This window comes from Mustela nivalis (assembly GCF_964662115.1).
Source record: "Mustela nivalis genome assembly, chromosome: 7".
Lineage (NCBI taxonomy): Eukaryota > Metazoa > Chordata > Mammalia > Carnivora > Mustelidae > Mustela > Mustela nivalis.
This window is the reverse complement of record NC_139026.1, coordinates 73425378-73452975: the sequence shown is the minus strand read 5'-3', so window position 1 is coordinate 73452975 and position 27598 is coordinate 73425378.

Genomic DNA, 27598 nt, shown 5'->3' with positions numbered 1-27598 from the left:
GGGCTCTGTGGATAAGGAGGTATAGCACGTAAGAACTGATGAGTCATGTACGCAGAGAGAAAGAACTGTAGGAAAGAACCATAAAGAAGTACAAGGTAAAAAATACTGTAACAAAAAGAATGCTCTTGATGAGCTCATTAACAGGCTGGACATGGCTGAAAAGGAATCTTTGAGCTTGAGGATATATCAATAGAAACTTCCAAAACTCAAAAGCAAAAGAACAAAGGCTGAAAAACAGAATAGGATATCGGAGGACTATGGGACAACTAAAAAAGATGTAACATACACATAATGGGAATGCCAGAATGAAAAGAAAGAGAAAAACAGAAGAAATGTTTGAAACAATGACTAGGAATTTTCCTAAATTATTCTCAGACACTAAACCATGTAGGCAATCTAGAACTCAGAGGACACCAATCAGGATAAATGCTGAAAGAGCCACACATAGGCATATCATTTTCAAACTAAAGAAAATCAAAGGCAAAGAAAAAACTCTGAAAGAAACCACGGGGTGGTGGGGGGATACCTTATCTATAGAAGAAAAAAAGATAAGAATTACATCCAGCTTCTCAGAAACTTTGCAAGCAAGAAGTGAGTAGAATCAAATAAAATGTTGGGGGAAAAAAATAACCAATCTAGAATTCTCTGCTCTCTGAAATTATTCTTCAAAACTGAAGGAGAGATAAAGACTTTTTCTGATAAACCAAATTGAGGGGATTTGTTGCTAGTGCACCTACCTTGGAAGAAATATTAAAATAAGTTCTTTGGAGAGGAGAAGAATATAGGTCAGAAACTCAGATCTGATAAAGAAAGGATAAGCACTGAAGAAAGAATAACTGAAAGTAAAGAAAAACTTTTATTGACCTAACAGACAGTAGTTAGTTCAAAATAATAATAGCAATAATATTTTTGATTATGTATTATTATGTATAGTACCATATATATGTTTATGTATACTTATGCATAAATGAAACAAATGACAGCAATGATACAAGAGATGGAAGTAGAATTATTTTGTATTATTAGGACAATCATAATATCCATGAAGTGGTATAGGATTATTTGAAAGTGGACTTGGATTAGTTGCAAGGTCTAGGAAAGACACTAAAAATATTTTTAAAAGAAGTATAACACATATGCTAAGAAAAGAGAGAAAATGGAATAATATAAAAGCTAATAAACCATAAATGCAAAAACAAAACAAAACAACAACAACAAAAAAACCCAAACCAACCATCTAACCAACCAAAAAACAAAAACCATAAAGGCAGAAAAAGAGTGAAAGGCAAAACAATAGGAATAAAGAATGAAGGCAACAAATAGAAAACAGTAACAAATATGCTTGCTCTTAATCCAACTATATCAATAGTCACTTTGAATGTCAATGGTTTAAAAGCACCAGTTAAGAGACACAGGTTGTCAGAGTTGATGACAAAAAAGAACCAATTATATGTTGTCTACAAGAAACCCACTTTATATATAAAGTTGAAAATAAATGGATGGAGAGAAATATTCTATGCTAATATTAAACAAAAGAAAGCAAGATTAGATATATTAATTTCAGAAAGAACAGACTTAAAACAAAGTTGTCAAAGGTAAAGAAGTGCACACATAAGGACAAAGGGTTAATCCTCTAAGAAGACATAACACTCCTTAGTATGTATGTGACTAACAACAGAACATTAGTCTATGGGAGACAAAACTTGGTAGAACTGCAAGGATAAATAAACAAATACACCACTATCATAGCTGGAGACCTCAACATCTCTTTATCCAAATGGACAGATTTAGTAGGCAGAACATCAGTAAGGATATAATTGAATTCAAAATACCACCAATCAACTGGATACCAATTTGTATTCAGAGATTGCTTTCCTAAAACAAGAATATACACTCTTCTCAAGCTCACATGGAACATTCACTAAGAAAGATGACATTCTGGGCCATAAAATACACCTTGAAAAATTTAAAGAATAAAAATTATATGTCTCAGACCAGTATGGAATTAAACTAAAACGTCAATAATAGAAAGATAACTGAAATATCCCCAAATACATGGAGATTTAAAAAATGCACATCATATGGGCCAAAGAAGAAATCTCAAAAGAAATTTGAAAATATTTTAAAAATCAAATGAAATGAAAATACAATTTATCAAAATGTGTGGGATAAAGTGGATGCAATGCTTAGAGGGAAATTTATGGCATTGAATGAGTATATTAGGAAAGAAAAAAGATCTAAACTCAATCGTCTAAGTTATGAAACTAGAAAAAGAAAAGCAAATCAGATGAAAACTAAAAAAAAGAAAAATAATAAGAATTAGAGTGGAAAGCAATGAAATTGAAAACAGAAAATCAACAGAGAAAATTAAACCAAAAGCTAATTCTTGTAGAGATCAATAAAATTGATAATCCTCTAGCCAGGCTAACTAAGAAAAAAAGAGAGGACACAAATTATTTACATCAGAAATGAAAGAATGGATGTCACCATAGACCTCATGGACATTAAATGGATAATAAAGAAATATTATGAAGAATTCTATGTTCACAACTTTGATGACCTAGGTGAAATGGACCAAGTTCTTGACACAATTTGCCAAAACTCACACATGAAGAAACAGACAATTTACATGGCTGATATCTAGTAAACACATTGAATGATAATAACCTTCCAAAGCAGAAAGTGTTGCTCCAGATGGGTTCTACTACATTTTAGGAAGAAATTGTACCAATTCTTTATAGTCTCTTTCAGAGGATAGAAGCAGAGAGAATACTTCCTATCTTGTTCTGTGAGGCCATTATTATCCTAAAAGCAAAATCAGACAAAGTCATTATGAGAAAATAAAACTATAGACCAGTATCTCTCATGAGCATTGATGCCAAAATCCTAAACAAAATATTAGCAAGTCAAATCCAACAATGTATAAAAAGAATTATGCACCATGACCAAGTGGGATATCCCAGGTATGCAACCCTGGTTCAACATTCTTCTATCAATTAATGTACCATTACACGAACAGGCTAAAAAAGGAAAAGTCACATGATTATATCAAGAGATAAAAAAAATGATGAAATCCAATACTCATTCATGATAAAGACAGCCAGTAAATTAGGAATAGAGGGGGAACTTCTTGAGTTGATGAAGAATACCTACAAATAACCATGAACTAACATCATACTTAATGGTAAGAAACTTGAAGCTTTCCCACTAAGATCAGTAATTATGTCTTCTTAGAGGACTGACTCTTTGTCTCCTCTCACCACTTCTTTTCAACATCATACTGGAAGTCCTGGCTGATTTAATAAGATGAGAAAAGGAAATAAAAGATATACTGATTGGGAAGAAAGAAGACACAGTAGTCTATATGAAAATTGAATGAATTGACCAAAAACAACTACTCCTGGAACAAATAAGCATTTATAGCAAGGCTGCAGGATACAAGGTTCATATACAAATATCAATTGTTTTCCTATTTACCAGTGATGAACAAGTGGAATTAAAAATTAAAAACACAATACTATTTATATTAGGACCCCACCAAGATGAAATACTTAGGCATAAATCTAAATAGGTATGAGACCTATATGAGGAAACCTATAAAACTCTGATGAATAATATTAAAAAAACTAAATAAATGGAGAGATAATCCATGTTCATGGATAGGAAGACTCAATATTATCAGAATGACTGTTAATCCCAACTCAATCTATAGATTCAAGGTGATTCTGATAATATTCCTAGCAAGTTATTTTATGAATCTTAAAAATCTGATTTTAAAGCTTCTATAAAGAGGCAAAAAGATCCAGAATAGCCAACTCAATATTGAAGGAGAATTATCAGATTGGAGGACTGGCACTACCTAACTTTAAGACTTACTACAAATCTTATTATGAATCTTAGTATTGATTAAAGAATAGACAAATAGGTCAGTGGAACAAATGGAGAGCCCAGAAATAGATCCATGTAAATCTAGTTAACCAATGTTTGACAAAGGAGCAAAGGCAATACAAGAGAGCAAAGATAGTCTTTTCAAAACTAGAGCTAGCACGACTTGTTATCCACATGCAAAATGAACCTAGACACAGACAGACCTTACACTCTTCACAAAAACTAATTCAAAATGGCTCACAGACCTAACTATAAAATAGAAAACTATAAAACTTCTAGAAGATAATGTAGGATAAAACCTACATGATTTTGGATATGATAATAACTTTTTTGTTACAGCATCAAAGTCATAATCAGTAACAAATCATTGATAAACTGGACTTCAGTAAAATTTAAACCTTCTGCTCTGCAAAAGACAGGATCAATCAGATGAGAAGTCAAGCCACAAACTGAGAAAAAACATTTGCAACAGATACCTCTGATAAAGGACTATTATCCAAAATATGCAAAGAACTCTTCAAACTCAACAGTAAGAAAATAAACAACCTGATTAAAGAATGGACTAAGGACCTTAATAGACACAAAAGAAGATATTCAGATGGCAAATAAGCAATTGAAAAGATGCTTCACATCCTATGCCAATAAGGAAATGAAAATTAAAACAACATTGAAGTATCACTACACACAGGTTGGAATGACCAAAATCTGGAACATTGTCACCAAATCCTATTGAGGATGTGGAACAATAGTAAACTCTCATACATGTAGAAATGGAAAATGGTACAGCCACTTTGGAAGACAGTTTATTGGTTTCTTACAAAACCAAACGTGACTTACCATAATATCTAGCAGTCATGCTCCTTGATAGTCACCAAAAGGACTTGAAAATTTATGTTCACGCAAAAGCCTACATGTGGATGTGTTCATAGCAGCTTTATTCATAATGACCAAAGCTGGAAGAAACCATGATGACTTTCAGTAAGTGAATGGATAAGTAAACCATGGTATATATAGATAATAGGATATTATTTAATGCTAAAAAGAAATGAGCTATCAAGTCATTAAAAGACCCAGAAGAACCTTAAGTGCATATTACCAAATGAAAGAAGCCAATCTGAAAAGGCTATATACTATATGATTCCAACTTTATGACATTCTGGGAAAGTCAAAACTATGGAGACATAAAAAGATCGGGGTTGGGGACACTGAATAAATGGGGCACAGAGGATTTTCAGGGTAGTGAAAAAACTCTGTATGATACTATGATAGATAGTATGTCATACATTTGTCCAAACCTATTATACATTTGTGTAACACCAGGAATGAACCCTAATGTGAACTATGGACTTTGGGTTATTATGATGTGTCAACGTTGGTTCATCATACATGTGCGGGGTAGAGGATTATATGGGCAATCTCTGTGCCTTCCTTTCAATGTTGCTGTGAACTTTTAACTTCTCGAAAACACCAAAGTCTTTCTAAAAAATTTGGGAAACTCTGAGTAATTTCCATTCCCCTACTGTTTTCAACTTCTTTTTTTTTTTTTTTTAAGATTTTATTTATTTATTTGATAGAGACAACAACGAGAGAGGGAACACAAGCAGGGGATTGAGAGAGGGAGAAGCAGGCCTCCTACAGAGCAGGGAGCCCAATGCGGGGCTTGATCTCAGGACCCTGGGATCATGCCCTGAGCCGAAGGCAGATGCTTAATGACTGAACCACCTGGGCACCCCTGTTTTTAGTTTCTTTCTAGTCTTCTGCTCTTTTAAATAATACTGACAAGAGCCATCTTGAACATATGTTATTTTTGTAATTTTGCAGTCTATCTGTAAGATAGGTAACTAAAAGTAGAATTGCTGAGTTAAAAGGTAGAGGCAAATATAATTTTGCTAGATATTTTAAAAGTCTCCTCCATAAGGATTGTACCACTTTTTTTTTTTAAAGATTTTTTAAAAAATTATTTGCTGGGGAGAGAGAGAGAGTGAGTAGCAAGCAGAGGGAGAAGCAGGCTCCCTGCTGAGCAAACAGCCCTATGTGGGACTTGATTCCAGAACTCTGGAATCATGATTTGAGCTAAAGGCAACTGCTTAACTGACTGAGCCACCCAAGTGTCCCTGGTTGTACCATTTTTATATCTCTAAGAGCATTGTGTGGACTACCAATTTCCATGCGGACTCAATAGCACTAATATAGTGTTAAAATGTTAGATCTTTGTTAATTTAATAGGAGGAAAGTATCATAGTATAATTAAAAATCTTTTGTGATTAAAATATATATAACATAAAACATGTAAGTTTAACCACTTTAAAGGCACATTCAATGGAATTAATTATATTTACAGGGTTGAGTGATCATCATCACTGTTTCCAAATCTTACATTACTCCAAACAGAAGTTCAAGAACTCAATCATTAACTCTCTAATCTTCTTTTTCTCCACACCTAGTTCTCTCAAATCTACCTTCTGTCCATATATTTGCCTATTTAGATATTTCATATAAGTGGAATCATATAATATTTGTTCTTTTGTGCCTGGCTTATTTTATTTATCATACTGTTTTCAAGGTCCATCCATGTTGAAGCACATACCAAACCTTTATTCCCTTCATGGATGAATAATATCCCATATTATGTGATCACATTTGCTATCCATTCATCTGTTGATGGACACTTGGGTTGCTTCCACCTTTTGGCTATGAAAGATTACTTCAGATTTCTAATCCTGGAGATTGAGTGGTGATGTCAGCAGAAAGAACGTAAGATAACATGAAAAACACTAATATGACATGTGTTCTATAATCGGAGCTCAATCTTAACCTGCAAATACTCCTAAGAGGAGTATTTGTTTACAAATATGTTTACACTAAGATTATAAATTATTCCTATCAGTGCTCTGCTTGTGAGTAGGTTTGGATTTGGGAAGGAGACTGGTGCCTAGAGGATGAGAGGAGGGCAGTTGGCTTGGACATGGGAGGAGGCCCAGAGTAAGAAGCATGAGGGGACAGAGAGGTCAAGTTCACAGTTTTATTAAACTTTCTGTAATTTGGCATGGAAGGAAAAACAATGCTTAATCTTCTCTGCCATCTGTAACGTTAGCCAGGACCTTTTTGTTTGCACGTGACAGGAACCCAGAGCATGTAAAATGGGAACTCAAAGTCAACATCTAGCTCAAGCTCAGCTCAGTCCAGGTGGTGAAATTATGTCACTGGGGCACTGCTCTTTCCATGTCTGGCTTTCCTTTTTTTCCCAGTTGGTTTTTTTTTTCAGATAGGCTTTCTCCATTCATAGGTAAAGAGAACACCCATCAGCTTCAGGATTATTGGGTCTTTATATTTTTTGTCTCAGAGAAAAAGAGAATGCCCTGTGCCTACTTCTAGGAAAAAATATCTCTGATTGTCTTTTCTGAGTCACGTGTCCAGCTCTGAGCCAGTCAGGCAACAGAGCAGTGCTCTACAGTCATTCCTGCAACCGAGAGGTAGGGAGCCCTACTACAGAGAAAGCTTGGACTGAGAATGAAGGTACTTGAAGGTTTCCATTTGATATGACAGTTTTTGCAGAGAGAATTTAGTAACTGAGAGGGAAATGCAAAGTATTCATTAGTTTCAAAAGTCTAGCTTGTATGTGTAAATAGTATTATAGATGTTCATGTCCCTTTCCTAACCTTAGAAAAACTCTGGAGACTGACCTACTCATGTATCTTAAATTTAAAATCTTTCAGATTTTTGAAAGGACATTTGAGTTCACTGATAATGTAAATTAGCTGAACTCTAATTATATTGAAGAAATGAAATGTTTGTTTATTTCAGACAAGACATGTTGCCAACAGCTGTGGAGAGATGTGATGTGATCCTCTCAGTGAACAAATCTAAGAGCCACTGAGTAAGCTAAAATAATAGAATCTGCTTGTCTGTAGTTAGTGTGTTGACAAGGAAACAAAAGGGAACTGTAGGGTAAACACAGGGCAAGATTACACAGAGAGTAGTTAAAAATGGTAAAAACACTGTGCAAGAAAAGAACTCTACAATATAGCAGACAATGTTAAGTGCTTTTCTAATTAAACTTTGGTTTTCCATATGGACTCACTAAACCTGATCTTCATTGTTTAAAATAAATTCTAAAGGGTTGTCCTTAAATCACCTTGAAAGTGTTCCTTAAAGTTGTTAATTCAACATTTTTTTTTCAGTGTAGTTCCAAAGCTCTGATGGATGCACTGGCGTCCAATGAACATTCTTAAAACCTTCCTTGAAATAATGCTATCATGGGTATGATTGCATTTCCAGAGTACTTTGTCCCTCACAGAAGTGGTCCAACTTTGTACTTGATAAACCTTAGAGAGAAGCTGCTTCACTAAGACTGACAAAGCAAAAAAGTTTCTGTTATGTGAGTTTTTCAATAACATTACACAGTGGTGTAAGGAAAACACATGTACTTCTCTCTTTGTTATTGCTGTTTATTTTATCTGGAACCGGTGCTTGTTAACTTTATACTGTTATTCAATTTAATTAGAAGTTTATTTTGTTACCACCATCAATTTTACCTAGGATCTGGAAGGTATATATAAAAACAGGAGGTAGTCTATGTTCTTATAGGTAATAAGTTTGTCTCTAAAAACAACTAAGCTTCTATCTTCTAATCTTTAATGCTTCTGTAATTTTAACATGGTAGTAAGATAGGCACGCAATGTTGGATGAGTCCTAATTTCCTGAGGGAATATTGCTCACAACACCAAGGAGAATGAAGGCATGATTTTTTAAATACCAAGAATTTCTGAATAGCTTTTTATTTGTCATGCTTTATTGTTGAAGACCAGACTTCTGTTAATTTGATACTAGGACAAAGACATTAGTTTTGAGTCTGAATACTAGAACAACATAAATGAGGTAGGGAGTAAGGATAAGTACTTCATTTTTTTACATGATTTTAGTAATAAGCTATCCTGCTTTGTGGGCGCCTGGGTGGCTCAGTGGGTTGAGCCGCTGCCTTTGGCTCGGGTCATGATCTCAGGGTCCTGGGATCGAGTCCCGCATCGGGCTCTCTGCTCGGCGGGGAGCCTGCTTCCTTCTCCCTCTCTCTCTCTGCCTGCCTCTCCATCTACTTGTGATTTCTCTCTGTCAAATAAAGAAATAAAATCTTAAAAAAAAAAAAAAAAAAAAAAAAAAAAAAGCTATCCTGCTTTGTTTTTATGCATACACAAATATATTAAAATTAATTCATTGTCCATAGGACATTAGCCTTTACTTTGTCTCTCATTTGCCTTGTTCCATTCCTTCAGTTTTCAAACAGAATCCTTTTTTCCTTTCTGTGATCCCACCTATTTCCTTTCTTCCGAGGCTCCCAAATGTGTGGTAGAATTCAGTCTTGTCTCACGTTTTGGTTTTTGGTGATTGAGGTACAATTAAGAGTACTGATTTGAGGCAAGACAACCAGTTAGTAGTTAAAACTGTGCTGCCATTGACTTGGTGTCTTTGTCAAGTCATTTAATGTATTTTAACCTTAGTTTCCGAAACTATAAGGTGTAGATAATGCATTTCTCTGCTTATGTTACTGGTCTGGGGGTGTTGCATAAAAATAAAGTAAGAGTCAGCAGTTAGAATCCTATATTTTATAAATATAGGGTGGCTGCATTATTATGATGGTGATTATAAGCTATCTCATAGCTAGTAAGAGCAAAACAAAACAACACGAAAACTATTGAGACCACTGTCTTCAACTTGGAAAGCCAGAGAGAAGAAAGAATAGTAAGGACTTAAGCCATGCTATGGTAATGTTTTTCAAACTTTAGATAGGTACTTCTAGGGCTGTATAATTTAATTAATTAGTTGCTACCAACATTAAAAAACAAAACAGAATAAAAATAATAGAATATGATAGGATATATCAGAGTTTGTGTCTCAAGGAAATACTCATAAGTAAGGATAAGTATTGCTTCATGAAACTTTTGTGTCGGCATTTGTGTATGGTGGGGGAGGGGAGCATATGTGTGTGTATAAATGTTGAGCGGTGGTATAATATGTATGCTGTAGACTGGCTCCCTCTACCCTCTCCCGATGTATATGTTGAAGCCCTAATCAAAAGTGTGATGATATTTGGACTTGAGGCCTTTGGGAAGTAATATTAGGGCAAGAGGGTGAAGCCCTCACAAATGGGATTAGTGCTCTTATAAAAAGAGAAACAAGAAAAATAATCTTCTTGGACATGTGAAGATAAAATGAGGAGGGTGCTGTGTACAAACTAAGAACTGTTTTTTTTTTTTTTTTTTTTTTTTTTTTTACCAGACACTATATCTGCTGGCACCCTGAACTTGACTTCTTGGCCTCCAAAGTTATGAGAGATAAATATTTAATGTTTATGCCACGCAGTCTGTGGTATGTCTTGTAATAGTCTGAACTGATTAAGACAATGCACATCTTATCAATGGACCATAGTCAAACATTTTTGGAAACCACTGCTCTATGATATGGCCTGTTGAATCATTTGTTGAGTGTCCTCTACCCTAACTTCCCAATCTAATCCAGTCTTTCACATGCTTCCTTTCCTGTAGCTCAACTGAGGAAGAAGTACACAGGAATAGCATAGGGGTTAAGCAGGTTCCTTTAGGATAATTCACTAACTTCAGATCAGTATTGTGTTATCCTAGGGTGTAGCATGGGACAGTGGTGTAGCATGGGACAGTGGAAAAGGTCTGGAAGTAAGACAGCTGAGTTCTAAACTGGCTCTGTTTAGTTTTGCTTCTGGGTCTTAGAAAAATTCTGTAACCATTGTGACTTTCATCTCTTATTCCTTAAATAAAAGATTAATAAATATATTGGCCATATAATTATTAAGTATGGTCTGTGGGAAGGTACTTTGCTAAGAACCAGGATTATGGCAGTGATCATGATAAACATGGCCACCACCCCCAAGGAATTTAATCTGTAATTTGTTAAGGTTCTTATGAAAATTAAGTTAGATAAAATATAAATAGTGGCTTAAAACTTCATTGTTAGATGCCAGATATGACACCCTTGCTTCTTAAAATATAGTGACAATAAACTAGAGCTTCTATTTTCATGACGTCAGGAAGTTTAAAAAGCTCTCCAACATTTCTGACTCTTCAATTACATGCCCCATGCTCCAACCAGTAGCATCATTTCTCCCATGTTCTAAGGATCCTCCTCATTATTATACAAACACAGTACTATATCCTTTATCTTAACACCTAAAACTCCATGAACTTCACATTCTTTTCCAACAACCATACAATTTCTCTGCTCTGATTGATAGCAAAACTCCCACCTCTAATTCTCTTATTTCCATTATTACTTCTTCTTTGGTCAACAAGTAGTTTAGAAGGGCATTTTTTAATAGTTCTTAACTGACAGGGTTTTGAAAATTGACTTTTAAATTTCGCTGTATTGAGGTAAATGGAATTGGTTGAGGCTTGTTATAATTGTGGTTTGACAAATGGTTAGTCTTTGCAAATACATCATTTATGACTGAAAAGAATATGCACTTTCAATTGTTGGGTTGAATAATCTACATATATCCATTAGATAAAGCTTTTAAATTTTCTACTCAAGTCTTACATAACCTTACTGATTATTTTTTTCTACTTGATCTATCAATTTATGAGAAAGATTTGTTGAAATGTTCTCATATGAAGATAGATTTAAGATTTTTTCCCATGTAGTTCTGTCAATTCTTGCTTTAATTTTGAGGCTACATTTTAAAAATCTTCTTGTTGTGTTGAATATTTCATTGTTACATAACATAACTTTTTATCTGTAGTAATTTTTCCTTAAAATTATTTAGACTAATACTAATACAGCTACATTATTATTTTCCTGTTATGTCTTTTTATATCACTTGACTTTAAGCCTTTCTGTGTCCTTCCATTTTTATATTCTAATGCTATTTTATTGAAGTAGAATTACATGCAGTAAAATGAGGTATGACTTGCATAAATTTGTTTAATTTTAACTTACATATATACCCATAGTTCTGCCTAGATCAAGATATAAAATATCTGCACTGCTACCTCTCTACTACTGCTTTCTGACTTTTATCACAATAGTTAAGACAGCAAATTGTCATTTAAGAAAATTTCAGGAAAAAAATAAATTTAAAAATCTCTTATTTATCCATTTTTTGGTGCTCTTTATTTCTTTATATAGCTTTGACTTTACATCTGGTATCATCATCTTGAAGAACTTATTTTAATGCACATCTACTGGCAATGATTTTTTCGCAATTTTATCTGAGAAAGTTTCTATTTCATCCTCATTTAAAAATATATAATATGTTTATTGAAGGATTTAAAAACCATTCTGAGTATAAACAGGACCTTATTTTGTTTTTCTAAGTACTGCTTTTAACTGTGTTTTATCAACTCCCTATTTTCTTGTTGGATAGTAGGTCCTTTAACAGGACTAGATTCAAGATTGCACAGGTGGTTGTGAAAACGGTCTCACTTTGGGTGTTCAACTCCAAGTCCTATTTATTTTTTTAAAGACTATTTTTTTGAAAGCACTTTTAGTTTTTTTGTGAAAATTGAGTGAAAGGTACAGAGTTTCTTCATATATCCCTACCCCACATATACACAGTCTCTCCCATAATCAATGTTACCAGAGTGGTACCTTTTTTTTCTTTTAAATCAAGGATGAAGCTACATTGACACATCATAATCACCAAAATCCTATCTACCTAAGGGTTAAATCTTGGTGTTGTACATTCAGTGGGTTTGAACAAATGTTTAATGAGAGATGTCCATCATTATGGTATCATATGGAATAATTTAACTGTCCTAAAAATCCTGGGCTCTGCCTATTCATCTCTCTAAACCCACCATTAACAACCACGATATTTTTATTGTTTTCAAGTTTTGCCTTTTGCAGAATGTCATATAGTTGGAATCATGTAGTATTTAGACTTCTCAGATTAGTCACCCTTATTTTGAAGGGTATTTTTGTGATAAAGAATTTTGAAATGACAATTGTTTTAGCATTTTAGAGATGATTGATTGTCTTCTGACTTCTTTTTAAGATGAAAAGTTAGTAGAAATGCTTACCATTGTTCTATGATATATAACGTTGCTTTCAAAATATTCCTTTTCTTTCTTAAAATTACCCAGCAATATTTTGTATTTTGATTTATTGTTATCTTTCTTACCTAGTAGAATCTAACCTCCACAAGGAAAGGGAATTTGTCTTTTTGCCCACTGTTCCATTCTCCTTACTTAGAATAGAGTAGTACATAGTGAGTATTCAATTAATATTTCCTTTTTAAAAGAAGGAATGAGAAGTAATGCCTTTGGGTTTCTGCTTCCTTTATCCTACACTTGGAAAACTTAGATGAAAAACAGCTCTTACTGATTTCAAGCAAAGATGCTTCTATACAAAACATTCACAGAGATAACAGATTTTAACTCCCACCTAATACAAACACATATATTGGGATGGAGAGAGAAGGAAAAGCTTGAAATCACAGAAGTCATTTAAAAGATAACATCAGAGAATTCTATTCTTAAATTCTTAAGAAATTCTTTAAACTCTTGAAATGTTCACCACTTTCCCTAAGAATTTCCTATCTTATCCTCTCTTACTGATTTCCTTCTTCCCCTCCTGTATCTTTCCATCCTTATTCATATTTTCTACCCTCCAGTTGCTTATCAACAGGAATTTCAGCACTGAGGAAAGTAACATATTCTTCATCTCCTTACAAATGAAGGTGGTTAACGTTTACCTGTGAGCAACACGAGATCCCCTCAATTCCAGGTTAATAGTCATTATAATGCATTTGCTTATTTAAGTGACAAGAAAATTTTCTCATTTATTTTGTTTTTCATCAGTGTCATTTTGTCCTATTCTGCCAAGAATTTTGGGGGGTACAACTAATTTTTCCATTTTACTGTGGAAATGTGAGTAAGAAAAAGAATGAGAAATATCTGCTGTTAATTCATGGAAATGGACTACGTAATCCCAGTCTGGGGGAATAAATCCCTTTAGTTAGAGTCATCATTGACCATTTTCTCATTAAGATAAAGAAGAATATTAAACCCTGAGTGGATTTCCTCCATACCAAGAGGAGTCATTTTCCTTTGCCAGCTTTAAAACACAACCATCCATCTTATTTTTTAAAAAAATTTTATCTATCTATCTATTTATCTATCATCCATCTATGTTTTATTTATTTATTTGAGAGAGAAAGAGCATGTGCATGAGCATGTGTACACATAAGTGGGGGTAAGGGGCAGAGGGAGAGGGAGAAAATCTCAAGCAGACGCCCTGCTAACCTCAGAGTCTATTGTGGGGCTCAGTCTCATGACCTTGAGTTCATGCTCTGAGCTGAAATCAAGAGTTGGACACACAAAGGATTGAGCCACCCGGTGCCCCAAACTATAACCATCTATCCTATTGAACACAAGCCCCTTGCCTCCTTCATGTATAATGTCAATTTTTATTGTTTTTATTCAATAATCTAAAAGAAGAATTAGAAGAATTCCATTTTTCCCATACTTCCTAAAACATAAATGTGGATGATTATTGTGTATTTGTATGTGGGTATTGGGGTAAAAAGCTGCTGAGTACAAAGAGTGGGCTTTGAGTGGGTTCCAGATTTTGAAGAAATGATGCCAGGGGTATGCTGCTTTGTTTTCCTTCGAATCCTCCCCTTCTTTTCATTCTTCTCCTTTTCCTGCTTTTCACTTTATATATTTTGTAAAGTAAGGGAGAGAAAGAAATTTATATTTCAGCTGCGGTTTGTGTCAGAGTAGGTAGGTCTTTCTGGGTAACTGAAGGTCCAAACATTTCCAGATTACTAGGCTCTTATTTCTTCTTTTTCCTAGAATTCTCAGAAACCATCAATAATTTTTTTTAAACCATGTTTTTCTTGTTCATTCAAAATCTCTTTCTCCTCCCAGAGTGGATTTCAACATAAGGGTGACCATAATGGGCTTTGCTTTCCTTCCTTCCTCTTTCCATTTTTTTTTTTTTTTTTTTAATATCTGATAGGCCCTAAAAGAAAGTACACTAAATTTCTGTATCAACTGCCTTCTGAATAGTGGGATCCTTTGGAGGAGGCGCTGAACTGGAAATGTGATGATCTGGTTTGAATTCTCAGTTCTGCCTCTAGTGAGCAGAGAGACCTTGAACAAATGGCTTAACCTTCAGGTTAGGAATGGTCATACGTATCCCTGTTACCTGGGAAGGGTCAGATAATATAGTGGATGTGAATAGATTTTATAAAAGGATTTGGATTGGAAAATCATAACGGACCATGGCAAAGTCACATCAAGCCTGCATACACATGATTTGGGGTATGATTTGATTCTTCTTTGTTTAATACTTACAAAAAAACCCCTGTTAACATATATTAAGGATATAGAGGCTAAATATTAACAGGAATAGAGTGAACCATCCAAGCAAGTGGAAGATTTACAATTCTGTATCTTTTCCTACAGAACATTTGAATGCCCGGGGAGCTGCGTAGATTTCACAGATTTTTCTTTTATTCCTTCCATTAATCCAGCATTGAAGTTCCCATGATTTAGCATGAATAAAAAATTACTGTATAATGTTATGTATACAAAAATATATATACTCTAACTTTATGGATAATTTAAGGGATTTTCAAGGGTAATTTTGACTATGTAATTTTCGCCTTACATGCTGAATTTAGAACTTAACTCTACATAAGATTGGACTCCCCATCATCCCTGTGCTCTGAAGGTGGCAAAAAGGGAACTTTTATATTACACAGGAAAATTCCTTGAAGAGAGCAAATACTTTTAAAACCTAGACTAGCAGTGGTTTTGTAAAGCTGATACATTCAAGGAATGTAACACATTATTATCACTTACGTTTTTGTTTTCTGAGAATAGAGGTGTAGTTTTAGGACCCCAGAGAGAATCACTTTTGCATAAGTAGTGAATTTCATTATCTAAGACCTGTATTTTAACCACACCTACTAACTATGCTTTCCAGGTTGGCTCTCAGAGTGTAGGTCACAAAAGCTGAAACCATGCCTTCAAAGGCCAAACGAAGCGTTCTCCTATTAGAAACAAAAAGCTCCATTTTTAATTCTTTCATTTTTTAACAGCCCAGCGGGCTTTCTTTGTTTTGTAAGAGTGGGTAGTTCACTTTTCTCATGCTTGGAAATTATGCCACCCATTTATGTGTTCTCAAAGCAGGTTTTTGAAATGGGTAAGAAAAGACAAGCCATGGCTATTTTGGTAGAAAATTGAGTGTAGTCCGGAGAAGGGGAAGAAAGGATCAAAGCTGTTAAGTAGTTGGATGTGTCCCTTCCTTTGTTGAGCGTTGCTTCTTGGTGACCCCATTTCTCTTGAACAAGGAGAAGTCTCACATAAGCCTAATTCATAGATGACAAGACAAAGCCTCTGCTATCTACTGTTGGGAGTCTGACTTTTTGCATGTGTGCCCTAAAGTGGTGAATTTAAAAAAGTAATTGTTAGTTAATCTTCAGAGGGAGAGACAGAGACAGAGACAGAGACAGAGAAGTAAAGCATATACCTCATAAATGGTGCTTTTTTTTAAATGCCATTGTACCTCTTTACAAGAAAGGTATGTGAATCTGTTTCTTACTTCACTCAATATCATTGAAAATAGTTATTTTTGTTCCCAGAGAAAGCAATCCATCAACCATCAGAAAGTTCATTTGAGGCAAAACTGCCCTACATAGAAAAATCATACGCTCCCTGAAGCAGCCCAGAGGGTGGGGTCCGTTTGTTGCCAGTGAGAGTTCCGTGTTCGGGGACTTTGAATCCTGCACTCTGGGCTCCTATGGACAGAGATGATCAGCCCTCAGGAAGAAAGGTAGCAGCTGTGCTGCCTTGTGACCAATTTTGAGAGCCACAGTTGAACAGTTTGTAAAATTTGTGAAGAAAATGCCCAGAATGAGATCTGAGTATTATAAATGGAAAGGGTTAAGAGCAGATAATTTCTAGGTTCCTGCTGTGATCTTTGTCATAGCAAGCCTGAACACATTGGAGTTTTAATTCTCCACTAGTGAGATAAAAATAAACTGTTTAACCTTTTAAATGCTGGTAATTTGGAGGGGTTTGCCATTTTTAGTTCTTTCAACACATAAGCTTCTGAAAAGCTAGGAGGATAGAAATGGCTAACTAACTAAATTTGGAACCTTAAAAAGGTCAGAGTAAATCTGGTGCTATCCTATCTTTTTTTTCCTTCTACAGAATGCATGTTGCATTCCTTAAAATTGTGAAAAAGATTGTAAAAAGGACAAGTAAAGACAAAACTTGAACTGTGAAATATTGTTGTAGGAGGAGATAAAAAAAGAATAAAATGTCTCAGGCTGATGATTTTTAGTGGATCTTGAAATTGGACTTTCTTAATCCATTGTTTCTAGTTTGAGTTGGTTGTTGGAATAGGTGGTAGGAGTTTCTTAGAATGTTATGATTTTTTCCATTTTCTAATAATGAGGGAATCATTTATGTTATAGTCTTCCAGGCCTTATTTTATTTAGAAAAAAATGGGTTTCTCCCTCTGCCCCCACCTTGCAAGCTAGTGATAATTCTTAAGGATGTTGACTTCTCTACTGGAACCTTCACTTGGGAAGAAAATTGCCTATAACACCACGGGCACTGGAAAAGTGCACCCAGCACAACACAGAATCACCAAGAAGTGGGAACTGCTTTTTGTGTATCCTTGCCTTTATCTGAAGTGTGCAAAAAACACAGAAGACATGGTTTCTTTCCTTAAGGATTTATAATCTAATTAAACAGATGAAAAAAAAAAAGAGAGAGAGAGAGAGAGAGAGAGAGAGAGAGGATGAACTAACTGAAAAATCTTCTCTTGGCAACACGGCCAAGAGGAAATTTGTTACAAGAATGCAGGGTAAAGGAAGACTCGCAGTGGGTGATCTGTGGTGACAGACAGAGGGCATGGATCTGCCCTCCAGCCTCCTGTCTGAGTGCATTCCACCATCCAGTCCGTGCACAGAGCGCTCTCATTTCCTTGAATAGACTCCCTAGTTTCTCCTGCTTTGCTTGTGCTCCTGTTGTCACAGTTGCTTTGAATGCTTTCCCTCACATTCTGCCTGTTGAAACTACTCCTCAGTCATTTCACTCTGCATGTCTACGCTAGAACTGATCTTAGTCCAACTTGTGTTGCTGTCACTTGCATATGTGTCTTTCCTTCACACCACACTCTGAGTCTCTTGAAGGTAGGATTGTTCTTTTACTTAGCTCTATATCTCATGTGCTTATTAGGGTCCAATACATATTTCTTGAAACAAATGGAATTGAATTATCTAGGAAGAAAGGGAGTAACATCTCCAAAATGATTGGAGGATCAAAGTAAAAGAATCCAGAGGTCTCTTTGTGCCATAATAGGAAAACTGAAGAGAGGTTATAGATTCAGTGTAAATTCCAGTGCTGAGGGATATTTAGTGACATCATCACAGGAGAGACGGTGTATCTGGGTCTCAATAAAGAGGCAGACTGGGACACCTGGGTGGCTCAGTCGTTAAGCATCTGCCTTTGGCTCAGGTCATGATCCCAGGATCCTGGGATCGAGCGAGCCCCATGTCGGGTTCCCTGCTCTGCAGGAAGCCTGCTTCTCCCTCAACCTTTGCCTGCCACTCTCCCTGCTTGGGCTCTCTCTCTCTCTCTCTGTCAAATGAATAAAATCTTAAAAAAAAAAAAAAATAGACTGAGGCTGAGATGCACTAGAGTTGCTAATGATAAGGGAAGGTAATTGACATTTTCTTTTTCTTTTTTTCTTTTAAGATTTTACTTATTTATCTCACAGAGAGAAAGAGAGTGAGAGAGCACTGGCAGGCAGAGGGAAAGAGAGAAGCGGGCTCTGTACTGAGCAAGGATTCCAACATGGGATTCGATCGCAGGACTCTGGGATCATTACCTGAGCCAAAGGCAGCCACTTAACCAACTGAGCCACCCAGGTATCCTGGTAATTAACATTTTCAATGGAAACTACAAAGGTTTTAACTTTAAGAAAAATATTTTTCTTGTATTTGTAATTATGATTCGAGAGACAAATGGAATACTGTTGTCCTATTTCCTTAAGTCAGCATATTTTTCCTAGCCTATGGTAATGGGATTTTAAATAAAATTACTGAGAGAGACGACAGTCAGCTTTTCTCTCACGAGACTTGGGCTATGTCCTTTGAAAGCAGTAAACATGGAGGAATAAGGAAAGAACCTAGTTCACAGATGGGATTAAATTTAAGTAATAGCCCATGTCTGCTTTTTCCCCAATGAATTCCTTTCCTGTGTTCTCTGCTTTGTCCCTTTTCGTATTCAACATGGCTGTTTTCATTAGGCATTGATGGCCCAATGAGGGAACTGAAGGAACTGCTAAAACATGGTCATTTCTTTTATAGCTTCTTCCTTGATATCTCTTCATTTTTATTACAAGATGAATGAAATTAAATAACTGAATACTTGCTTTCTCAGGAAATGGTGATTTCCAATAGTGTAAATCTCTTAATTTCTTTTCCTTCTACTAAGAAAACCTCTAGCCCACCTGTGTGGCTCAGTCAGTTTAAGCATCTAACTCAGTTTTGGCTCATGTCATGATCTCAGAGTCCTGGGATCAAGCCCTCTACTGAGTGCAGAGCTGCTTGTCCCTCTCCTTCTGCTCCTCCCCGCATGCTCTCTCACCTGCTCTCTCTCTCCAACAAACAAACAAACAAACAAACAAATAAATAAACTTTAAAAAAATAAAAAAAAAAAAGAAAACCTCTAGCCTCTGCTATCACCTACATCTTCCTCCGTGAGTCTAGGAATTACTCTTAAAAAGCATTTTCTTAGCTGAATAAAAATAAGAGTAGGCCAACAGGCGATTCCTCTGGTAGAGATATTCCCTACAGGTTGAGGGGTGTATACCTGACCAGTCTTTCTTTATTGGTTGGTCCACTCTCTTAGCCTGAGCTTCAAGGAAGCTAAGATATGACTGCCTTTATGTATTTTGCCTAATGAGCTGGCAAACTGGTTTCATCTTAGTGGGTTTTCCTTGGACTAACTAAAAAAGGATGATTTAATTACCTTTATTCTTTTTCAAATGAGAGATACACATGCTGATTCTTCCACATGAGTGCTTTTTAATTTTCAACACAGGTCATTCAAATTGCTTCAGTTTCTTATGCATTTGGTAAAAAATCCACTCGGATTCATCTTTTTTTTTTTTTTTTTTTTTTAAATACAATCTTTGGCAGTACTGAGTTTTTCCACATTTGAAATCAAAGTAAGAAAATGCCTTTGGGATTCCTGGCTTCAGAGAAGAACTAGGGCACATTCATCCAAGAGCCAACATTTCAGTAATGCTAATGAATTTCCCTTACTAGAAATTATTTTCATGGCAGTAAATATAACTCTCTCATACCTTGTTCCAAGGCTGATACCTATTATCAGTTTTGAGGGATTATTATCAAAGAAAAAAGATTTATTTTGCAACAAAATTGAGTAGAGATGCAGTTGGGGTGATCAAATGACTCCTGGATTACACTAAGCCATTATCTAACTGTCTCTTATAATTCTCCACAACATACACCATTGGAGACATTGTTTAACAGAACATTAACTACAGTCTTGCTACTGCCAAGTGTTCTAGATGCATCCAGGTAGTCTATAATTAATGCACCTGCAGAGCTGCACAAAGGACTTCGTACGCTGTCCATTTCAGTGGAGAGAGGCTGGAATGGCACCTGCACAACAGGTGCAGCTCAGGACAAGCACAAAGAGGCCAAATTCTAACTAGAAAGCTTAATCCTTTTCAGCGTGGACTGACTAACTTGAGATTTCTTTCAAAAGAGGAGTATTTATCCTATGAAAGTAAAGAGTAGGATGTGGTGACTGTTAAAAAGAGGATAGGGAATCTGGTGCCTGAAGACTAGTTGTAATAGTTGGAGAATTAATAGAAACATATAAGGAGCACAGAAAAAAGGAGATTAGGAAACAGGTAAAGGGTACCAGGCCCAGGAGGTAGGAGGAGTTTCTGGAAATGACAGTGACTTATTGCAATCTGTATTCAGATTGACTACATGCATGAGTTTTCAGGGACCACCAGGGAAATGTGAAAACAAAACAAAACAAAACCCATATTAGTTTTGATTTTTATGTCTAGTTCTTGAATTGGGTTACACATACTTTTTATGGATAATTTGAAGAGCACTTATTTAGGAAGCTCAAGGTAATTTTGTAATTCTATAGTATTCTCTCTTTCTATGATATTGACCATGTGTAGGACCCCTCATATGTATTTACCTTGTTTCATCCTCATACCAACTCTGAAAAGTAGGCTCAGAAAGTGTAAATTACTTGCTTAGTTTGAACACTTGGGAGAGAATTGGCATTCTATCAGACTTCAAAGCCAAGGCTTTCCAAATACTATTCTGCCCTTGTTTAGTGGGCCCTGGCCATATAACCTCTGCCTTCCTCAGTGTGTTGTCACACTTGCCCTCCCTCAGGCCTTTGTGTCAGCTCTTCTTTCTGCTTTGAGGGATTTCCCTAGCCCTTCATATGCCTGGGTTTCCATTCATTCAGATTTCAGCTTAAATGTCTCCTTTTTGAAACTGCCTTTTCTAAAACCTGCATTATTGACTACCAAATCTTCCCATTTTATAAACTTCAAAGCACTTACCATAATCTGGGATTGTCACATTTGTGTGTATGCTGTCTGTCTAACTTCATAAGAATGTAAGTTCTCAGAAGACAGGAGTTTTCTGTGTTTTGGTCACTACTGCCTAGCCCAGGTAAGGCAGAGCTCTTTTGTAGTAGGCATTAAAAAATTATATATGGAATTAGTAAAATATAAATGTAATTCTTAGGAAGTGGTAATAACCTATTAATGAAAGAGCTAATTTGCCATCTGAGATAGGATAGAATTCAAGTTCTGACCTTGGCAATAAGGATAAGATGGGATGACAGTGAGGGAAGGATGGCTCAAAGAGAGTAACAAGATTCACAAGGAGAAAAAATGAATAATGAAAGTAAGTAATGTATTAAACAAATGTTTATTGAGGATTCACAAGGATAGGATGACTATATGTCTTTTGTTAAGTCTGTTCGTCTATATATAATTATTTAAAATGTCCCCTTTTACTCTTGAAAGTGTTCTTGCTTAGATGATAAAGCATATGGCCTTAATGGTGGGCTCAGCACTGTACTAGGCAGTGAGGAAGCTGCAGTGTACAAGATGGTCCTTGATATCGTGGAAGCTATAAGCCAGTAGAGGAGGCATACATCAGAGCAATAATCCACCAAAAGTAAGATCCAAGAGTAAGAAGTGCTTTGCTTTTTAGTTTTCAAAGCACCTTCATGTGCATAATCTCATTTGATCCTCCCATCAATTCCATGACGTAGAATACTTATAATCACTTTTTAAGGAAGAGGAGACTGTTGCTCAGATGTTAAGTGACTTGGTCAAGGCTAATTAGCAGCAGAGCTGGGACATGAACTCAATCAGGAAAATGCCTATATTCTAGGGAGACTTTAGACTTTGTTCCAAAGAGTAAAGGAATAAGAAAAATGCTAATTTTTATCTTACTTAATGAGACTGAGAGTCTTTCCAGACATTTTTGGAATTCCTCTCGCTGATATCATCTTGAGGCAACTCAGTGCCACCTCTGCAGATGTCTCTACTAGAAAAAGACAATTATTTTGGAAAGGATTTCCCGTGTACTTATTTTCAGTAGCATTGTTTTTCCTTGTTCAATCTGGTCTGGAATCTCCATCTCTGCAGTTTACAGTATAAGCAGCAAATAATTACAGCTTGGAGCTAAGGTACTGGTCTCCAAAGATGGGCTCCCAGTGACTCGGGATTCTCAGCATTTACTCTCCTGTGTCATCCCCTCCCTTTGAATCTGGATGGGCCCCATGACCAGCTTTTGACCAATGCGATGTAGAGGAGGTGCTGCTGCAAGCCTAGGTTAAAAGAGACTTTCCAGCTTCTTCTTGGGCCTCTTGGATTGTTCACACAGTGAGAAACCAACTGTAGGTAAAAAAAAATCCTACGATTTTAAGACCATGATGCTGTGAGGAAGGCTAAGCTATCCACACTCAGAGACAGTGGAAACGGAGAGAGAAGCACACATAGCCCTTAGCTATTCTAGCCATCCCTGCTGAGGTGCTGAATTTGTGAGTGAAAAGCCATTTTAGATGTCCAGCCTTGTTTTGTGTTCATTTGACTCCAGCCCCAGCCGCCGTCCGATTATAACTGCTTGAGAGACCCCAAGTGAGAGTACTCATTGAACCCAGTTGTTCCAAAGAACTGAGAGAGATCATCGTAAATGTTTGGATTTAGCCACTAAATTGTGAGGGCAGCAGTAGATATCAAAGTAACAGTACAGACTCAAGAGCTGATCGGTTTCATGTTGGTCCTGTCTCGGTTATGTGCTAACTTTGTGATGTCAGACAGGGTATTTAACACTTTGTGCTTTAGTTTCTTCATTGCTAAAAGGGTGTCATGAGGGCACCTACTTTATGGTTTATTGTAGGATTAATTTCATTTATGATAGGAAAAGCAGAGCTTGACAATAGGAAGCATTCAATAAATGTTAGCTATTATTACTGTTACCTGAATGTCTAGGTAAGTCTTATGAATCTATTCAAATCTGTTTTTCTTAAATGCTTCATTGATACTGAGGGCAACAAATATATTCGCACGCTTCTGAGTCACTTGGAAACAAAAGTGCTGGATTCTGAGGGAGCAAAAATTAAAAACCAACATTAGGAAGAAAATTCCTCTCTGAGGAACTCCTCCTCGGAGATTCCTCATCTACAAAATAAGGAAAATAATCATACTTACCACAGGAGGTTGCTGTGAGGATTGAATGAACTAGTGAACGTAAAAACCTTAAAACAGTGCCAGGCTCTGAGTAAGTACTCCGTATATTTTGTCCATTAGTGCTGTTACTACCCTCTCTCTCATACCTTTCTCCCCAAGAACTGCCTCAGGATTTTCCCACCATTCATTAGAGACCAAATGGCCTTCGTAAGTGCTCAGGCTACTGATTCCTAGTTTTATATGGACTGCAAAGCGGCTCCTCATGCTGTTTTTAAGTTCCTTGACCTCCATAAGCTCTTTTTAGTGGTGCTCAGAAGCTGGAACGGTTGAGTTTCAGATATAGATTGGAGAGCTTCCTTACGAACTCCAATAAAATAGCTCAGAGTTTGGCTCTCACTTTTAAATACTATGCAGATGGCGCTGAACCCCAGCCAAACTGGCGGCAACTTGATTTCCTCTGGTGAGTGCTGGTGGGGTGTCTACAGGATGGCATTCATTCTCATCTCTTGTCCCCTTTCTCTCTTCTTTCTTTCTTTCTTTCTCTCTCTCTCTCTCCCCCCTCACCCCTCACATCTCTACTTCTTACACACACACACACACACACACACACACACACTCTGTATTTTTCCTTTTAACGACATGGCCAGCAATAATTAATAAAGTCATTGGTTTCCTGCCTGAACTTGTACTTATGTTAGCTATCTCATCGTGTGGAAATTTTCACTTCAGCGCCAGATCAATAGTGTCCCCTTTGTGATTCCCCACTACCAGGAGAGAAAATGTTCACAAAAGGAGATCTAAGGAGCTTCCTACCAATTTAGAAGAGACAGAAGAAAGGACACTCCGTGCCAGCTGTGAAAGAAGGCTCTTATATGCTGATAGGAATGTTATGAAATATCTGTAAATTTGGAGCTTGTTTTCTGGAGCTGTAAAACCTAACTGTATGGAGTGGATTTTTGAACACCCTTAGAATAAACATAAACTGAGCTTTGATAAAGGGACCCTTTTTTGGGTTTGATTTACTGTTATACTACAACAGAGTAATATTTGTTTATGTAAAAATGTTGAAAGTCCAAAAAAACATTAATTGAATAAAGTAGATATGAATGTGATGCAGATGCACCAGATCCAGGGAGGGAAATTCCCTGCACCTGTACATGGTAATGAACCTTCTGGACCCCACGTGTAACCTCTGGAAATGAAACCTTCTCTAGTTTCCTACATCCTTTTGGATGTCTGGATTGATTTTTAGGTTGACATGGAAAATCAAGTAAGATTTTGGTCTTGTTCTCTTTGTGAAATCACAGATTGTCCAATTTGAAATATATTTGAGGGATGATCTAATATGTTTTCTTAAACACACACATACATCTATCTAGCTAGCTAGCTAGCCAGCCAGCTATGTATGTATGTATGTATGTATGTATGTATCTATCTAAATACGGTTTTGGAGTAGCTGCTGTTCTACCATCCAACCCCTTTTTTACTTAAGTTCCTTGAAGTTCAGTTTCCACATTTGTGGAATGAGCTTTTCAATTTTTACCTTGTTGTGACCTTTAGAATGAAGGAGTATAAAGTGCTTAGCAACCCATCTTGCACTAAGCATGTGCTCAGGAAATAGCTCTGTTCATTTTCTTTGGCAAATGGATCAGTCCAGAATTATATTGTCTTGACAATTCCTTTCTGTGTCTAAGCAGAATCCTCATGGTTTAAAATTATTTCTTTAATTTTGAAAAAATAAGTTTTACCAAAGTAATGTGTGAACATTGTAACAAATAGTACAGGGGGACATACTGTTCAAAGAAACTCTTACAGCATTTCCAGATTCATTCAGAAGAGGCAAAGTCCAACTATTTTCATTTTTAGATTTCTATTATCATCTTTTCTATTTATCATCATCTCTAGATAATATTTCTTTACATTTCTTTATTTCTTGATCAACTTAATGTCACATCCCCCAAAGACCTTCTGCCAAGGTCACATATTTATATCACTGCATGTTGACTTCTCTCCTCTTGTTTCTATTCCCAATATTTATTTTAATTATGTATTACTATATATTTATATTCTTTTGTTGGCTGCATTTATAACTTCAAAAATATAATAAAACTCCTATGTCTTGTTTCACTAACTATTTTTTTAAAATATTTATTTATTTATTTTTGTTAGAGACAGGGAGCAGGGTGGGAGGGCCAGAGGGAGACAGAGAGAATCTCAAGCAGACTCGGTGCTGACGCCAGAGACCTTTGATGGGCTCAATCCCAGTACCCTGAGATCATGACCTGAGCTGAAATCAAGAGTTGGACATTTAACCAACTGAGCCACCTAGGCATCCCTTGTTTCACTAAATTTTGACAGTATTTTCTCATTCCCCAGACTGAAAGATGGGGGGTATTTTGCCTCTAGCTGCAACATCCTGCACTCTCTCTACTATACTTCCACATCTCAATTTTCAGGGTTGTTAACATTTACATTTTATTCTATAATCATAGCCAAGAATTCTGGGCTTTTTCTGTATTGACCTAAAATTTAAGAATGAATGATTTTATGTGTATACACACACACACACATGCGCATATAAATAATAATTATATATAATTACTTGATATAGTATATGTATGTATATGTATATATATGTCTATACACACACATATATATATATGTGTATGTATATGTATATATTTGTATATATATGTATGCATATTTTCTTCTGGGCCAGTGTGCTAAGGTTACATTTCCATCTCCTCAGGTCCAATGTCCCAAACCAGGAAGAGAATGTTGCAAGTGTAAAGATAAAATGGATTTTTTTTCTTATAGCCCACTGGTGACCATATTTTGGTTTAATACTTAGAGAGTTTCTTGTAAAACTTTTTGACATTCAATGAAGTTTTGATTTTCCTCTTTTGCAGAATTTACTTTTATTGAATCCTAAAGGTTATCCATGCTTTTATTTATTCTTATCCTAGAGCTACTCTTCACATTGTATGAAGACTACGCACCTTATTCTTCTCTGCCAGGTTCTTTTTTTTTTTTTTTAAGATTTTATTTATAAAAAAAAAGTTTATTTATTTATTTGTCAGAGAGAAAGAGAGAGAGCACAAGCAGGGGGAGCAGCAGGCAGAGGGAGATGCAGGCTCCTCACTGAGCAAGGACTTGATCCCAGGACTCTGGGATCATGACCTGAGCTGAAGGCAGACACTTAATTGACTGAGCCACCAGGTGTCCCCTCTGCCACATTCTTTTTCAGTCTGGCTATACTACCATTTTTCAGGATTGCTCTACTCTTCTAGCTGTACCTACAAATTTACTTTTTTATTTTACTGAAGTATATTTTCAGCTGTCTTTCTACAAAAATTTGAAGGGGGTTTTATTTTCTGAACTCGTGCATATGTGCAAATGTATTTACCTCCACCCGCTTTCCTCAATTGATAATTTAGCTGGGTATGGAATTCTTGATTAGGAATAATTTTCCTTTGGAATTTTAAAGGGATGACTCCATTGCCTTCTAGCCTCTAGTGTTGATCTGATTTTCCTTCTATTTTAATTATTATTTGCCTCTAAAAGCTTGTAGGATTTTCTTTCTTTCATTGGGGTGTTCAGTTTTTCAAGCATGTGTTTAGGTGTGGGCTTTTTATCATTTAATGTGCTGGACACTTAGTAGTTTAAAGTGCAGGCTGTGACTGTACTCAGTCTGGGGGAAATATATATATATATATATATATATATATATACACTATATACATTTTTTCCAGAAATCGTCCACATTGCTTTTCTGCCCCACATTCTGTAATAATTCCTTGACCTCAATACTTAGTTTCCTTATTGAATTTTTAAATTTCTCCAATTAGTTTTCACTTTTGAGAGCTCTTTCTTGGTCTCTGAGCTTTTTTATTTACAGAGACCATACTTCTTTCATGGATGCAACATCTGTTCAAGTCAGTAAATATTCATT